This window comes from Tachypleus tridentatus, chromosome 9, assembly GCF_004210375.1.
Source record: "Tachypleus tridentatus isolate NWPU-2018 chromosome 9, ASM421037v1, whole genome shotgun sequence".
Lineage (NCBI taxonomy): Eukaryota > Metazoa > Arthropoda > Merostomata > Xiphosura > Limulidae > Tachypleus > Tachypleus tridentatus.
This window is the reverse complement of record NC_134833.1, coordinates 159,316,367-159,334,816: the sequence shown is the minus strand read 5'-3', so window position 1 is coordinate 159,334,816 and position 18,450 is coordinate 159,316,367. Positions and strand designations below refer to the sequence as shown.

General features: G+C 35.2%; 2 long non-coding RNA genes across 2 annotated transcripts in view; one reads left to right on the top strand and one right to left on the bottom strand.

The window, feature by feature from the left end:
* The first annotated feature begins 2,753 nt into the window (after positions 1-2,753).
* Positions 2,754-15,869, top strand: LOC143226795 (uncharacterized). The gene is made up of 3 exons (XR_013014740.1): positions 2,754-3,849; positions 13,062-13,168; positions 13,647-15,869. It is a non-coding gene; the product is annotated as an uncharacterized LOC143226795 (long non-coding RNA).
* The window catches only part of LOC143226794 (uncharacterized), a 29,240-nt gene continuing 14,720 nt past the window's right edge, over positions 3,931-18,450 (bottom strand). Inside the window, exons 2-3 of the long non-coding RNA XR_013014739.1 lie at positions 5,562-5,719; positions 3,931-5,000 (exon numbers count right to left, since the gene is read on the bottom strand). This is a non-coding gene — a long non-coding RNA (uncharacterized LOC143226794). The remainder of the gene's footprint in view (positions 5,001-5,561; positions 5,720-18,450) is intronic.

Sequence of the window (18,450 nt, the reverse complement as noted above, 5' to 3'; positions counted from 1 at the left end):
TTATATAGGAATTTAAATTTTATTCCACTGTTTAGTTTCTAGGACATTATATCATAAACACTGGATCCATAAAGCCTTTGATGTTTTCTTAGTCTAGTCGGCATCTTTGTCCTCTTTAGTAGATAATGTCTATTCAGTCCAAGAGGGTATTGCAGTAACACGTAGATTAATATTAGAACGATTAATGCATGTAATATCCTTTATTGGTTGAATTGATAATATCTGTGCGCTACAGCCGCCATAGGCTGTGAGATATTATGGGCCATGAGGTGGTGCTTCGACTGAGCAAAGTAACTTAGTTTATCTGTAGAACAGAAACGTACTTTGTTAGTTTGTATTTAACTCAAGATACACAAGAATAGTTTAATTTGGAGGTCAACACGTTTAGTTCAACTGTCTCTCTTAAAAGTGAAACATCTGTGGACTGAGCACTATCTACCAGAAGCAACTGTTGTTGTTTTTCATTTCTTTTGTTTATTTTACAATAAAGACTAGCTTCATTTTGTTACAGTTTCAGTCTCGTTATTTGGTACACACAAGGAAAACTCGGTCAAAACACTCCACAAATGTCCTGGTTGAATCTACTGTTATAAGCGAATCGAACTGCCTTACATCTGTAGGAAAATCAATTCATCTGACCATATTGCATACACAAAGAAAAAACAATTCCATAATTTTCTTCATATATGATGTACTTGACCTTTCAGTACACAAAATATATGATCTAGTCATCACCTGACCTTTCAGTACACAAAATATATGATGTAGTCATCACCTGACCTTTCAGTACACAAAATATATGACGTAGTCATCACTTGACCTTTCAGTACACAAAATATATGATGTAGTCATCACCTGACCTTTCAGTACACAAAATATATGACGTAGTCATCACCTGACCTTTCAATACACAAAATATATGATGTAGTCATCAGCTGACCTTTCAGTACAAAAAATATATGATGTAGTCATCACCTGACCTTTCAGTACACAAAGTATATGATGTAGTCATCACCTGACCTTTCAGCACACAAAATATATGATGTAGTCATCACCTGACCTTTCAGTACATAAAGTATATGATGTAGTCATCACCTGACCTTTCAATACACAAAATATATGATGTAGTCATCACCTGACCTTTCAGTACACAAAGTATATGATGTAGTCATCACCTGACCTTTCAGTACACAAAGCATATGATGTAGTCATCACCTGACCTTTCAGTACACAAAGTATATGATGTAGTCATCACCTGACCTTTCAGTACACAAAGTATATGATGTAGTCATCACCTGACCTTTCAATACACAAAATATATGATGTAGTCATCACCTGACCTTTCAGTACACAAAGTATATGATGTAGTCATCACCTGACCTTTCAATACACAAAATATATGATGTAGTCATCACCTGATTTTTCAGTACATAAAGTATATGATGTAGTCATCACCTGACCTTTCAGTACATAAAGTATATGATGTAGTCATCACCTGACCTTTCAGTACACAAAATATATGATGTAGTCATCACCTGACCTTTCAATACACAAAATATATGATGTAGTCATCACCTGACCTTTCAGTACACAACCTTTTATAGAGTGTTTCTTACACATAGCCTGGTTTATTTGAATTAGCGTTCCCTAATTTAGCAATGTAAGACTAGACGGAAGGCAGCTAGTCATCACTACCCACCGCCAACTCTTGGGCTACTCTTTTACCATCAAATAGTGGTATTGTCCATCACGTTATAAAATCCTCACGGCTGAAAGGGAGAGGATGTTTTGTAGAATGGGAAGGGGAGTCGAACCAACTACCCTCAGATTACGAGTCGAGTGCTCTAGGCAGGGCCTTGTAACAAGTACAGCCTTTTTTTACATATAAAATCGCTTTCAATTAAATTTTCTATGAGGGTTTTCAGTCAGCGCCAATATAGGAATTAAAATATGAAATATTTTATGTCATTGGAAGACACCTGCACATTTCAGTTTAAACAAACAAAGCTTAGAGTAATCTTTGCGCTAGTTTCAAAATAATAAGAAATTCAGTGATGAAGTATTAGCTTCTATCTTTTAAATAAAGTATTATTAATTTTATTTTTATTCAAAAATATTTTTAATAAAAAGTATAATAAACCAATCGCTAATTTCTAGCCTAAAGGTAATTTGGGACCAACTTAGACCGTTTTTATAAAATTGTATTTTAATGTAGAAATTTTAATTTGGCCAGTAACAGGGTAACTTTATTTAACCTCGATTCATCAGTTTGTTTGTTTTAGTGCGAAGCGACATTAGGCTACCTACTATGTTCACCACGGGGAATAGAACCAAAAATTTTAGTGTTGTAAGTCCGTAGATTTAATGACGTTCCACCGATGGATCACTTCATCAGATAAGCGTTAGTTACACATGACACTCGTGACATTTCGAATGAAAGTTATTTGGCTGTAAGATTCATCATTTATTTCTTATTTACTGTTTTGTTTCTTTGTAATTTTTAACTTAGTGACACGTTATCTAATGTTAATTATTTTACAGCTACGTAATAACATATAGAAAGATAAATGAAGGTTTATCTTAAGAATGACGACACAATTTTGAATTTCGCGCAAAGCTACACGAGGCTGTCTGCGCTAACTCTCCCTGATTTAGCAGCGTAAGAATAGAGGGAAAACAAGTAGTCATCACCACCCACCGCTAGCTCTTGGGCTACTCTTTTACCTACAATGTCTGAAAGGAAAACTGTGTTTGGGGTGACGGGAAATCGAACTCGCGACCTTTGGATTACCAGGCGAGTGCCTTAACCCCCTGGCTATGCAGGGTCGCTCCACACTCTGAAGTATCGTTATAAATTCAAAATCCAGCTATTTTTGAATATAGGTCATTTAGTTTGAGGTTTAATTCCTATTTGTATTTTATTTCAGGTAAGATGTCCAGTTCGTGCTAACTTCTTACAAATTATTTAGTGTCTATCAATATATAATATATATTATCTTCATTTTGGTCTATTTGAAGAAGTGTGATTTTCAACGACAAACACAGTAATGGTGACCACTGAATTGTCGTTGCAGAACTTGACAACAATAAACGATCCAACTACGTTTATAAATCCTTTGTCTAACCACAAGAACTTTTTATATTTTGCCTCATTTTGTATTGTTGTTTTGAGTATTTTTGTCATGTGTGGTAACTTGCTGACTATTGTTGCTATAGTGAAAAGTCCACGTGTTCGTAGCGCCACCGCCATCTTCATCGTCAGCCTGAGTTTGGTCGATTTATTTTATTATGTCATCAGTCTTCCTTTCAGTGCTTCGGACTATATTTTCCACAGGTGGATATACAGTGATGCCCTATGTGTCTTTTACCCATTTATACAGTATTATATTAGTGGGATGTCTCTATTTCTCGTCACAGCAATTTCTATGAATCGTTACATCCTTGTTGGCCACCAGGATCTATACATGAAGATTTATAAAAAACCCTACATTGCAGTAATGATTTCTGTGATTATATTGTTTACATTCATCATGTTGTTACCCACGTTACTCGGCGTATGGGGGCGCTTTGGTTATGACATACGGCTCTTATTCTATACTGTTTTAGAGGTCAGTGATAGGTCATCTCAGACGTTTCTTTTAACCCTAGACTTCGTCCTTTTCCTTGTATGGCTATCTTGGTTTGCTATTTGCTTATTTTTTGGTTGATAATGAACAACTAACTACCCAACAACATGGAGACCACAACACGAATTCTTAGAAAGAAAACGATGAATGGCGCGTGACAAGAATGATACTGGTCATCTTCTGTTGTTTTGTTCTTTGCTATCTTCCTAATACTATTGTTAAGGTAAGTGTGAACAATCATCCTGATTATTGAATTAGTTATCGTTTCACGTTTTAGATATTTAGAAATATTAAAGAAGCCGTATAATGCCACTAGATGGCAGAACTATACCGACACGTCACACAAGTTACTCGTGGCGTCTTTGAAAACTTTGTTGTGTGATGTCAGTAAAGGAGTAATGATTTGATAAACAGTTTGTATTTTAAAGTGTATTATTACGTCGACAATAAAAAATACTTTTATCATGTCAAAAAACTATCAAGGAACTAATTAAGGTTGTAGAAATACACCAACATAATCCTATAAAAAACGACCTTTAAAGCGTAAACATAAAATGTAATCTGAAAATCAATTTCATTCAGAGTTTTCTCCAACACTAAGTAAAATAAATTAAGCAATGTTCAAAATTTACATATAAATAGTGTTAAATCTAGTAACCAACTCAGAACACGGGAACCCGTTTGTTGTGTTTTCACGCCAATAAACAACAAATAATTACAGAAGCCAATGCTTACTTTTGGCCGAATCTTTTTACATCTCAATATTATTAACGATACTGTTGAGATCAGAAAATTAAGATAGGCTTAGAACATGCAAAAAACTTTAAGATGAGGCATTGGATTTTACAGCATGCTTAAGAGTACAATATATATATAATATGTATACATATATATAATTTTGGTAAGAGAGTGAACGGTGACTATCATGATAGAAAGTGAATCAGTCAGTGTGTTAGCTGCAACTGTAACTTTTCAATTCAAATACAGTTCATTCACAGTTGAAGCGAACATAGTCGCTAAACATCACCACAAGTAAATTGGAAACGTTCCAAAAAACTGGAAATATAAACACGACCTTATTCGTGCTTTCCTATTGGACACAGAATAAAGATGGACTGTTCCATTACAAAACAAGTGGTGTTTTGGTAACAGGATCTCTGATCTTTGCAATAGTACTAGCCGATTGTTGAAGTGTTACTTTCAAGAAACTAAAATTGAAATAATTTTGTTGTTTATTTAAATATATATACATAACATTATAGTCTGAGCTGTATGTATGTGATTTTTATCAGATTTTAGGCCTTACAAACTTCGGAGGGTGATTTGTAGTCCAAGTTACTATGATTGGCCAATTTCCTCCCAGTCGCGCGCCAACTAGAAAAAGATATATATATATAAGTAACAGGTTTTTGGTGCGATTACTCATATTTGTATTTAATAATTTATTTCTACAATTATCACGTGTTTTCAGTTTTTTAAATTAATGCATAATATTTCGGTTAAATGTCTAAGATTTCTACAGATCCACATCGGGCTATCTGCTGATTTTAGCGTTGTAAATCCGAAGACATTCCGCTGTACTAGCGGTAGGTTCTACAGATCCGAGACGTTTATCATCGGGATCTAACGGAAAAATTCGAACCTTAGTCGGCTAGCAATAAGGAAAAAAAACAAGAACGTGCCTTAAGTTTCTCTATAAAATAAGCCTGAAATCTAATAAGCTGTATAAAAATAAAAATAAGAGATAGACAGATCAAACGTTTGCTTTCAGTATCAATCATTTGCGAATGATATAGAATTATTTATTTGTACGTGACAGACAAGGAAAACAGGTATCCAGTTTTACATGTGTTAGCCTACATTCTAGTGTACGCCAGTGCATCCATCAATCCCATAATCTACAGCGTTACCAAGAAGCAATAAAGAAAAACTTACCAGATTGTTCTGACATGTCGACGACTTCAAAACTGAGTTTCATCGGTATTTCTAATGATCCAACTGCACATAACAGCAGTTGTCACCCACACTGATAGAAAGAATAATCAGTTTTCCTGCCGGTAAGGCACAAAGTTACCTCAGATCAGTACAAACCACTAGATGGAGAAAGCATGCTTTAATCAACATGAAAAGACACTTGGTTTCCGAGCTAACATTATGATAACAGGAAATCTGTTTTTAACTATTTAAATTTTCTTTAAATAATTTTTTAGTCAAATTATCTTTATTCGGTTACTTTGTTGTTGTTAAAAGAATGTTTCTTAGAGTATTACAGCAGGGTCGAGTGTTGTTGTTCGGACTACTACAAAGATATCTTGGGATACGTTTAACTAATAGAATAAAAACAATTCAAAATGTAGTATCTATAAAACAGAACGGATGTACGACGTGAATACGATATTACTTTATCCGACACAGTTAAAAAACAGCCCTACTTATTCAAATTACTAAGTTCATCGTATAGTGTTAACTGTTAACGTGATGCTAGTTTAACTTTGGTTGAGCTCACTGGAACTGAAAGTAAAACTAGGATGATGTGATGTATGAAACAATATTTCCCAGCTGAATAAATCTGTTTTTAATATAAACATAAACACAGCTAAAATCACACATCTTGAAAGCGAAATATAAAACTGGTATTAATATCAGTACATTTTCTGCGTCTGTTTTTCAGAAAATTTGCATTTTCTTTCGAAGAAAAGAAAAGTTGACGGAAGTAGGTGTTAACTGGTTGTTTTCCCCCCAACACTAACATATCTCAAACTGTGTCCCAGGGGTCCGCGAGTCAGAATAAATAAAAAAAAATATTTTTTCATAAAAGTAAATCTGTATGAATTAAAGCATTTCATTTTGGAATGCAGTTTTTATGAGCACGGACCTTTTTTTTAAAATCAAACACGTTAATAGGTTTGAAGATGTGCTAAACATTTTTAATAATGAGGATCTCGAATTACTAAAGTTTGAGAATCATTGCTCTAGTCCAGTGCTTCCTCAACTTCAGTCATTCGCGTTATCACCTAAACTGTTTTTGTCATTTCTGCATACCACCTGTACTATTATTTACGTTTCACCTAATATTTTCACTTTTTTATTTAAATAAATTTATTTTAAAAGAAAATGTCATAACGCTAGGCGGCCCAGCATGGCCAGGTGGTTAAGCATTCGAATCGTTATCCGTGGGTTCGAATCCCAGTCGCACCAAACATGCTCGCCCTTTCAGCCGTGGGGGCGTTATAATGTGACGATCAATCCCACTATTCATTGGTAAAAGAGTAGTCCAAGAGTTGGCGGTGAGTGGTGATTACTAGCTGCCTTCCATTTAGTCTCACACTGCTAAATTAGGGACGGCTAGCGCAGGCAGCCCTCGTGTAGCTTTGCGCGAAATTAAAAACAAACAAACCATAACACTAGGATAAATGGAAAACCGGTATCGCTTACCATAATATTTATTTCTAAACATTACATTTGTCATTTCAAAATGTCATTGTTATACAAAGTGAAAATACTCCGTTAGAATCCGGGTTTCGATACTCGTGGTGGGCGGAGGATAGATAGCCCATTGTGTTGCTTTGTATTTAACTGCAAACAAACAAACGAAGTGAAAATAATTTCAGAATTCTTGCTACAAATAATAATAAATATAACTGGTTTTAAAATGCATCCCTCAAAATAAGCACCCAGAAAGAAGAACGAAACTCTTTACTTTCAGTGAAGAACTATTCCGCTTGATGTCGCTAAGTGTAAGACGAAGACAAGGTTCTAGGTCAGTAAGAAAATTCCATTATTTAGTTTTGATGTTAACCAACACCGAAAGTCCCAACCCACATGTGTATGTAGCCGGAAAGGGCAAAAGACACCTAAGTGCATTCCCTGATGAGGTTGGATAGTGTGCGTTAATTCCTGACTAAAATGATGTAAGCAACTCTTGTTCAACAAACGTTTGTTTTAGGAAGTCATCTCCAGAAGATATTCATCTTTTGAAAGTGGCAAGTTGTTCAGTAATATCTGTAAAGTGATGAAATAAAGGGTTCGTTATCCACTCACAGCGACCATCCGGTTAGGTAAAATACTTCCGAAGATCTTTTATCGAGTCTTCAAGTGTCTCTTCATAATGTTCAAAATATCTTCAGCGAGTTCTTCAAATGAGTTCATAACCTGGGTAATTAGACAAGGGGAAAAAAAAATCCAACTCGTCGCGATCAAGGTGTGTACAAAATAGCTCTAGTTTCGCAATCATCACAATCACTTTATCTTAGCACGTGGAATACTGATATAAGTTTGCCTTATAAGGATAAATGTAGGCTGTCCTAATAAGCAACTATATTTTCAAAATATGCTAATTTACAAAGTCAGCTTCAGTCGTACATACGATCTCGGATGAATGAAGGTTTTGTCCGGAAAGACTGGAAGCTCTTCTCGCAACTCAAATAGACAATTGTGAATACTTCAATATGAAACAGTATTCGTTTATAGCCACTGTCCATCTCTTCACAAAACAGAGAACAAAAAGCCGAGAATTCAGTCACCTTCCCTGAACACGACTGAAAATTTTAACAGCTTCACTGAGTAATTTTCTTAGATCTTCATGCATGCTTCGGGTGATGAGGACTTCCCCCTGTAGTTTTACTTCCGGTGCAACAGTTTGAATGCGTGAACCAATCATGCCTATTCGTGCTTATCCAAACGCATCACTTCTAGTCTATCTTATTGTTTGTCATGAAGTCGTTTATGAGTTTTAAAAAAATCGCTTATCCAGTTGTACGAATTGCCAAAGGTCAGCAGAACCAACTGTTTTCGTGGACTTCTTTATTCACCCGATATCTGACAAACAATAAACGATTAGCTGAGTTCACAATATTACTGCATTTATCAGCTTGAAGTACAAAGTATTAACAACGTACAACTCGAGATAATAAACAGTGCTTTACGTTTTAGTCATGCCTATGGTGAACTATGCTGTCTGACAGAGGCACCTTATCAATCATTTTTGTCCACGACAATCACTTTTACCATTTCTTTGGCAGCAAGTTTGATAACAGTCTCGCCAAGTATTTCACCAGTACTGGATTTTGCAATTAATTACAACAATAAACGAGGCTTCCGTGGATATTTCATTATTGTTGCCTGCCACACCGCGTATTATTTTCTGTTAGGCTTAAGTGTAATTTTTTTCGCATGTTTTGTTTCAAAAATGGCACTTGATATTGGATGGTTTCATAATACAATTTGTAAGTGTCTCCAAACGTATGAAATAGGCTTACTTTCATTGCCTGTCTCTCAAAATGCAATTTTCAAACAATTTTCATCATATTTGCGCGATATTTTTGTTTTATTTGCAGCTGGTACTTTTACAACATTAACGGACAGTTTACCTGATTCATTAATTTCGTTCTGATAGCTATCACCACTTCTTCGCATTTTCGTACTCGCATTTCTATCACAATCTTCATATTTACGCTTTAAAAAATCCCTGTTTTTAACCACTGATCCATGATGGGTTCGAAAGAAAAAACGAAAAACAGAGCACAGATACACAACCATAGAATGACAATTTTCGTCTGTCACTAACTAGGAAACATTGTTCTTGGAGTGTCACTGCGCATTCTCTCTGAATAGCGACTAACCAATGAGCGGACTAGATGACGCGCACGCCATTTGAATAACAGACAATGTTTGATTGTGGGCATATAATATAATAGCCGCGTTAAAATTTATTTTATTTAAGAATTGTTATAAAATACACATTAAAATAAATAAAAAACTGTCGCGTACCACCTACAATACTCTCGTGTACCACCAGTGGTACGCTTACGACACTTTGACAAACACTACTCTGCACTATAATTTCGAATAAATTTCTGAGTAATTAATACAACAATAAAACATAACAGATCTATCTGCTTCCTTTACTGTACTCCAAAGGAACTTGTCATAAACCCGAAAATACTCTATTTGAGCTTAAAGAAATGCACTCAATAAAATACTTGATAGTAATGTTACACATCAAGATATCTAGAATGTGTTTATTATGGTTTAGTTTAATTATATTGACACTAATGTTACTCTTCAAGGTACCCAGAATATGTTTATTATGGTTTAGTTTAATTATATTGACAGTAATGTTACACTTCAATATACACAGAATATGTTTATTATGGTTTAGTTTAATTATATTGACAGTAATGTTACACTTCAAGATACCCAGAATGTGTTTATTATTGTTTAGTTTAATTATATTGACAGTAATGTTACACTTCAAGATATCCAGAATGTGTTTATTATGGTTTAGTTTAATTATATTGACAGTAATGTTACACTTCAAGATACCCAGAATGTGTTTATTATGGTTTAGTTTAATTATATCGACAGTAATGTTACACTTCAAAATACCCAGAATATGTTTATTATGGTTTAGTTTAATTATATTGACAGTAATGTTACACTTCAAGATACCCAGAATGTGTTTATTATGGTTTAGTTTAATTATATTGACAGTAATGTTACACTTCAAGATACCCAGAATATGTTTATTATGGTTTAGTTTAATTATATTGACAGTAATGTTACACTTCAAGATACCCAGAATATGTTTATTATGGTTTAGTTTAATTATATCGACAGTAATGTTACACTTCAAGATACCCAGAATATGTTTATTATGGTTTAGTTTAATTATATCGACAGTAATGTTACACTTCAAGATACCCAGAATATGTTTATTATGGTTTAGTTTAATTATATTGACAGTAATGTTACACTTCAAGATACCCAGAATATGTTTATTATGGTTTAGTTTAATTATATTGACTCTTCTTCCTTAAAAACTGGGCCCCGGCATGGTCAGGTGGTTCAAGGCACTCGACTCATAATCTGAGGGTCGCGAGTTTGAATCCCCGTCACACCAAACATACTCTCCCTTTTAGCCGTGGGATTGTTATAAAATGACGGTCAATCCACCATTCGTTGGTGAAAAAGTAGTCCAAGAGTTGGCGGTTGGTGGTGATGACTAGCCGCCTTCCCTCTAGTTTTACACTGCTACATTATGGACGGCTAGCACAGACAGTCCTCGTGTAGCATGGCGCGTATATCAAACCGAACCTTAAAAATTGGATTTTGCTTCCACTTCTCCAACTGTAAGTCTTAACAATGGATAAGATGGGGCCTGTTGTTAGCCCGCCGGACTGTGAGTCTGCGAATCTTTCGATCGTGTACAGTTACTACACACACGCAGAAAAATTCATGCTCCGCATTTTTGGGCCTCACTGCATTAGAAGGCTGACAATCATGTCCCAAGTACTCGGTCAGACATGACTAAACCAAGAGAAGTCAATGGGTGTCGTTAGCTACGGCTAATTTTCTTTTAATTTATCAGTTCAACATTAGGAATGGCTAGTTTAAATATCTCTTGTGTGGTTTTACGCGAACATCTAAACAGCTTAACAAGAGTAACCCTTATAAATATTATAAATGAAGTGTAGACTATACTTCTAATCAAATAAATATAAATATTATTTGAATTTAACATCTTTTTTTGACCAGTCACTAATCAAATCAAAGTAAGATTTAATTAACAACAACTTTGTATACAATAAACATGAAACTGTCTTCGTTTGATGAAAATAATATTTATCACATGAAAAATAAGTACGAAACTAAACCAGAAAAAATACGAAACTAAATCAGAAAAAAACGTTCACCCACATGCACGATTTGATAAATTAGGGGACATTTGTTGGTGTTAACATATCCATGTTTTCGTAGGTAGACAGTCATTTTAAGAGATTGGTTTTAAGTTGCTTTTATTGTATTTGTTCCCTTACAAATAACTAGTGACTTAACAAAATTAGCATTTAAATAATACTGACCAAATTTTTACAGTTAGTGACGAAATAACAGTTTTTCATTAAACTCTAACGTACAAGTTCTAAAATACTTTGGTAATTAAATATTTCAAATACATCATTAAATAAAGATAACTAGTTATACAGGGTTTTAATAAAATAGTCTACTGAAAAAATAGTTTTCTATCTCCGTTCTAAATTTGTTAGTCAGTGACATTAAGTTTTTAGAGAGACAAAAAGATGTTAGTGGGAGAAATTAACCCTAGTCATTAAAGAATATGTATTTTATATATAACACTTTTAACATTAGAAATATATGTATTATTTTCTACAGCAAATGTTTTTTGTTAAGCGCAAAGTTACACAGTCAGATATTTGTGCTTTGCCCTCGGCAGGAAACAAATCTGATTTTTAACATTGTAAGTCTTTAGACTTACTGCTGTGCCACCACTAAGTTCTTTTGCAAGTGAAGTTAATATTGTTGTAAGTTATAGTGCGAATATTTTAATTTCGATGTGAGTTTGCCAATGGAAGTATATGATGACGTCATTATGACACATACCTACAAATTTCAGGACAGTATCGGGATATATGTTTGTTTGTTTTTAAATTTTGCCGTTTCTAGGTTAGCAGTTAGTCTGTTTGTTCTGTTGTTTTTTTTTAATTTCGCGCAGAGCTACTTAAGGGCTAACTGCGCTAACCGTCCCTAGCTTAACAGGGTAAGACTAGAAGGAAGACAGCTAGTCATCACCACCCGCTCCCAACTCTTGGACTATTCTTTTACAAACGAATAGTGGAATTGACCGTAATTTTATAACAACCCCACGGCGAAACGGGTTAGCATGTTTGGTGCGAGCGGGATTCGAACCGGCGACCCTCAGATTACGAGTCGAACGCCTTAACCCACCTGGCTAGGCCGGGCCGAGCAGTTATTCATCACCACTACACTTCATGTTTTCGAGCTCTTCAATTAAAAGTAAAGTTTTCAAACTTATGTAGTTCATAGTTCTCTACTTGGAACACAGAGGCTTCTAAATTACTTTATACCCTTCACTGTTCTTAAGTAATGAACCAGGCCACGTGGTTATTAAGAGGATTTTGTGGTTCATTCTTTTACAGGAATAACAGTATTTATTAATAAACAACCTGAATTATCCTTGTCCACGGATCACATAATAGCTGTATGTATTCACCCTTGATCTTGACTGTCATTGGCCAGTTGACGTAACAACCACCAATCACTTTTTTCTTGTTTATCAAATTTAAAAGTTCAAAAATATTTATGAGAGTGTTATTACTAGGGACAGAAACTTAACAGAGGTATCATTCAGATTTGAAAGATTTACAGAAACCTTGTGTACGTTTCTAATCGGTTAATTTGTTCAGCAAAAGCTATGCGGATGTGGGTGGATATCTTCTCTTTCTTTAACGTAGCGTGAACTATCACAAAGGTTATCAGGTTATAATTGTGTTTTTGAATATTTATATAATTCCGTTCATTTAATTTCGGTAGAGTTATTAAAGATTTGGTCTGCAATAGGCTTTTACCTTGTGTGAATATAATTTACCTTCACTTGTTTGCTTTTAATATATATAGAGCCAGTGTTATAAGTTTGTTTACGTTCATCGTACATAAAAGGATTTTTGATATTTTCGTCCCTTTGAGGAGTAAAGTGGAGACCGACTAAGCTCTGACTCCAACAAGTAAGTTATTTTGTTTGTCAAATCCCATTAAGAAATAGGATTTCAAAGTTCTAGTGTATTTATTTATCTAAGTTAAAGTGAGAATACCTTAACTTGGGACTGTTTTCAATCAGTGCCATCTCACTCAATATAATTTATAGAAAAGAACATATTAAAGTCTTCAATAACTATTGCTGCTCCAATGTTTTATATTTAAATAAAACAAACAATATTACTGTATTGTTCTACTCTATTGATGTGTATCATGTTAGTGGATTACTGTTTATATTGTTAGCTTCAATTCATTAAGTATGATTTCTTCGTATGAATCTACATCCTGTCTATTTTTTGTTACTCAATTATCTGAACCCATTTTGAGACCTACACCCAAGCCCAAGACCCCAGAACCTTCCATATACTAACTAGTTTCTCTATCCTGGATTGCTTGTTTGTGTATTTACTCTACAGGTATATGACAAAAGATGTTTTAAATCTGTAGATCAGATAGATGAAGTCAAAAGAAAAATGAAGTGATATGGAGATGAAGAAGTGTCAAAGTGTTCACCTATCTTCTGTCAAAAATCACTGACGGAACTAACACTGGAGTGTCAAAGTGTTCAGTATTGTCCACCAATCTTCTGTCAAAAATCACTGACGCAACTAACACTGGAGTGTCAAAGTGTTCAGTATTGTACACCAATCTTCTGTCAAAAATCACTGGCGGAAATAACACTGGAGTGTCAAAGTGTTCACCTATCTTCTGTCAAAAATCACTGACGGAAATAACACTGGAGTGTCAAAGTGTTCACCTATCTTTTGTCAAAAATCACTGACGGAAATAACACTGGAGTGTCAAAGAGTTCACCTATCTTCTGTCAAAAATCACTGACGGAAATAACACTGGAGTGTCAAAGTGTTCACCTATCTTCTGTCAAAAATCACTGACGGAACTAACACTGGAGTGTCAAAGTGTTCACCTATCTTCTGTCAAAAATCACTGACGGAAATAACACTGGAGTGTCAAAGTGTTCAGTATTGTACACCAATCTTCTGTCAAAAATCACTGGCGGAAATAACACTGGAGTGTCAAAGTGTTCACCTATCTTCTGTCAAAAATCACTGACGGAAATAACACTGGAGTGTCAAAGTGTTCACCTATCTTTTGTCAAAAATCACTGACGGAACTAACACTGGAGTGTCAAAGTGTTCACCTATCTTCTGTCAAAAATCACTGACGGAAATAACACTGGAGTGCCAAAGTGTTCACCTATCATTTGTCAAAAATCACTGACGAAAATGACACTGGAGTGTCAAAGTGTTCAGTATTGTACACATACCTTCTGTCAATAAGATGTTTTTTTATCAATCACCATAAAAATACTTTAAAAACGGAAAACATTCTTAGAAGTTAAGAGGCTTGTTGCATGGTACGCCACCAGAGGGCACAAAACAGATGACGCCTATTTTCACTATGATACGAGCAGAAATAACAATAGAGACTTCCTATTACTTGAGATCAAGATAAGTGTGCTGCCCTCTAAGAACGTGCCAGGCAACAAACTACCTAATTATTAGTATTATTACTGTGTTTAAGAATTAGCCAGTATTCGCTAGAGCAGTACTTTTTAACCCTTTTTGGATCAGGGTACATTCACAAACAACAATGGCCAGTCCGATCAAGTAACCAGAAGAAAATATACATGATTTAGTGAATACTTTCTGAAGAAATAAACTCTTACCTATTTTGAAACTCAGTTCGCAATTATTTCACACATTCTCACGACCCATGGTTTGAAATGTTGTTCTAAAGTTCAATATATACCGGTTCAGTCTCTTCTATATTTATATTGTTTATCTATTTGTTCGTTTTTTAATTTCGCAAAAAAGCTACTCGAGGGCTATCCGGACTAGCCGTCACAAATTTAGCAGTGTAAGCCTAAACAGAAGGCAGCTCTTGGGCTACTGTTTTACCAACAAATAGTGGGATTGAATGTCACATTATAACGCCTCCACGGCTAAAAGCGCGAGCATGTTTGTCGTGACAGGGATTCGAACCTGGGACCGTCAGATTATTACGGGTCGAGTGCCTTAACCACCTGCCCATGCCGGGGCGTTATTTATTTGCACTTCATATTTAAAATAGATTAATTGTTTTTAATTCTCATTAAACACGTTGTCTTTGTACCCGACCACGTGCAATATTGAAATTGATTAACAGCTGTGTCCTGAGTATGTTAAAATAATAACGGACGATCAAACTCTACTCAAGTGTTTAGGGGTAACTTTATGGTTGAGATTTATGGAGTTATTGTAACATCTCACCATTGTTTCAACACAGTGTAAAATAGCAGGAAATCAATTCAGTACGATAGATTTATAAAGTGAAATTGACTTTACTTGACCAATTTAGTCATTAAAAGGCATTCATTTTGATAACTTCAAACATATGACTGAAATGTGTTGGTATAAACTTCCAAGTCTATAGAAATTCCCAGTAACCAGTTAGCAACCCTCATAGAATTCACCACGATAAAGACAAACTTCATGTTCAACAACCAAAACTATATACAAACAAATGGCCTAAGCATGGGCAACCCAGTATCACCAGTTCTAGCCAATATTTTTATGACACAAGTTGAAACACAAGCAATTAACACAGCATTACATCCACCATTATACTGGTACAGATATGTAGATGACACGGTTGCGAGATTCAAATCTACAGAACACATACTTAATTTTTCAATCACATTAACTCTATACATCCCAACATCAACTTCACATGTGAACAGGAAGAAAACAAACAAATATCATTTCTTAACCTCAAAATTACAAGAACTGATACACAATTTCAAACAGAAATCCACCGAAAAATCACCCATACTGGACTATACATTCCTTGGGACTCAGCACATGAAAAAAAACAAAAACTCAACATACTAAGAAACTAAATAAACACAACCATAAAACTATGCTCACCAGATAAAATTAACGATGAATTAGACAAAATAAAACAATACTTCACCAACATCAATAAGTTTCCTCCACAAACCGTAGAAAACATTATACGCACACACCTAGACAGAAAGCAAAATCAACCAACTAAAGTAAATACAGCTCACGAATCAAAAAACCACGAAACCATATACTGCTGTATACCATATATTCCTGACATCAGCAAACAAATAACCAACATTTGGCAAAATTAGTAACAAAATATGACATTCCAATTAATACCAAATTTATTCAAAACCCGGCACAAAACTGAGGTCTATACTATGTAAAACTACACTGACAAACACCACACCAACATTATTTATAAAATACAATGTGATAACTGCCACGACTTCTATATTGAGAAACAAGTAGAAAATGGAAACCAGATTCAAAGAACATAAAAAGTCACCTTCACACGTTTTCGAACACTGCAAGTCAAATAAACACAACATAACCATAGAAAACACTCAAATACTAAATAAAGAAACAAACATAAACAAACGCAAAATTAAAGAAGCCTTACTTATACAACAACTTAAACCCAAAATAAACCAATATAAAGGAACGCCTTTATACCTATATTAATAAAATAAATAAAATTATATATTCAAACATCTAATACCGCCCTCTACATTTCGACACACAGTTACACAACCCCTTTCAAACATGTGGTCAGCTTCCGGTCAGTTACCTCTTTCTTTGTGAACCTGATGATGACCGAAGAAGGTCGAAACGTTGTTCGCTCTTCTATGTAAAGTGTTTTCTCAGCCCAAACGAGCCGTTTTTGCATATAAATTTTCCAAGTATATTGTTCCTATACACTGTTTGTCCTCGAAACAGTTGTAAAGAATTGAATCAGTTTTGCTTCATTTCTATGCTCATCAGCTCCATTATATGTTCTCAAGCTACTATAATGTTCTAGAAGTCCCTCGATTAAGCATAAAAGAAGGTTTGCTTGCTTGTTTTTGAATTTCGCGCAATGCTATAAGGGAGCTATCTGCGCTAGCCGTCTCTAATTTAGCAGGGAAGACTAGAGAGAAGGCAGCTAGTTATTCCCATCCACCACCAACTCTTGGGCTACTCTTTAACCAACGAATAGTGGGATTAACCGTACAATTGCAACGTCCCCACGGCTGAAAGGGCGAGCATGTTTGATGTGACGGGGATTCAAACCCACGACCCTCAGATTACGAGTCGAACGCCTTAACCCACCTTGCCATGCCGGGACATATAAGAAGGAGTGAGACGCCTTTCCCTCAGTTTCTTATGACTTACTTAGTCACTGAGTCACTTTGCCTAGCTTTGCACACAGCCCGATCTTCTTACAACTATGCTGTGATGACTGGTGATATGTTGGGAACTACAGGAAACTGTGGATTACAATTGTGTGTACACTTCTTACAACTATGCTGTGATGACTGGTGATATGTTGGGAACTACAGGAAACTGTGGATAACAATTGTGTGTACACTTCTTACAACTATGCTGTGATGACTGGTGATATGTTTGGGAACAACAAGAAACTATGGATAACAATTGTGTGTACACTTCTTACAACTATGCTGTGATGACTGGTGATATGTTGGGAACTACAAGAAACTATGGATTACAATTGTGTGTGCACTTCTTACAACTATGCTGTGATGACTGGTGATATCTTGGGAACTACAGGAAACTGTGGATTACAATTGTGTGTACACTTCTTTAAACTATGCTGTGATGACTGGTGATATGTTTGGGAACAACAAGAAACTATGGATTACAATTGTGTGTACACTTCTTACAACTATGCTGTGATGACTGGTGATATGTTGGGAACAACAGGAAACTATGGATAACAATTGTGTGTACACTTCTTACAACTATGCTGTGATGACTGGTGATATGTTGGGAACTACAAGAAACTATGGATTACAATTGTGTGTACACTTCTTACAACTATGCTGTGATGACTGGTGATATCTTGGGAACTACAGGAAACTGTGGATTACAATTGTGTGTACACTTCTTTAAACTATGCTGTGATGACTGGTGATATGTTTGGGAACAACAAGAAACTATGGATTACAATTGTGTGTACACTTCTTACAACTATGCTGTGATGACTGGTGATATGTTGGGAACAACAGGAAACTATGGATTACAATTGTGTGTACACTTCTTACAACTATGCTGTGATGACTGGTGATATGTTGGGAACAACAAGAAACTATGGATTACAATTGTGTGTACACTTCTTACAACTATGCTGTGATGACTGGTGATATGTTGGGAACAACAGGAAACTATGGATTACAATTGTGTGT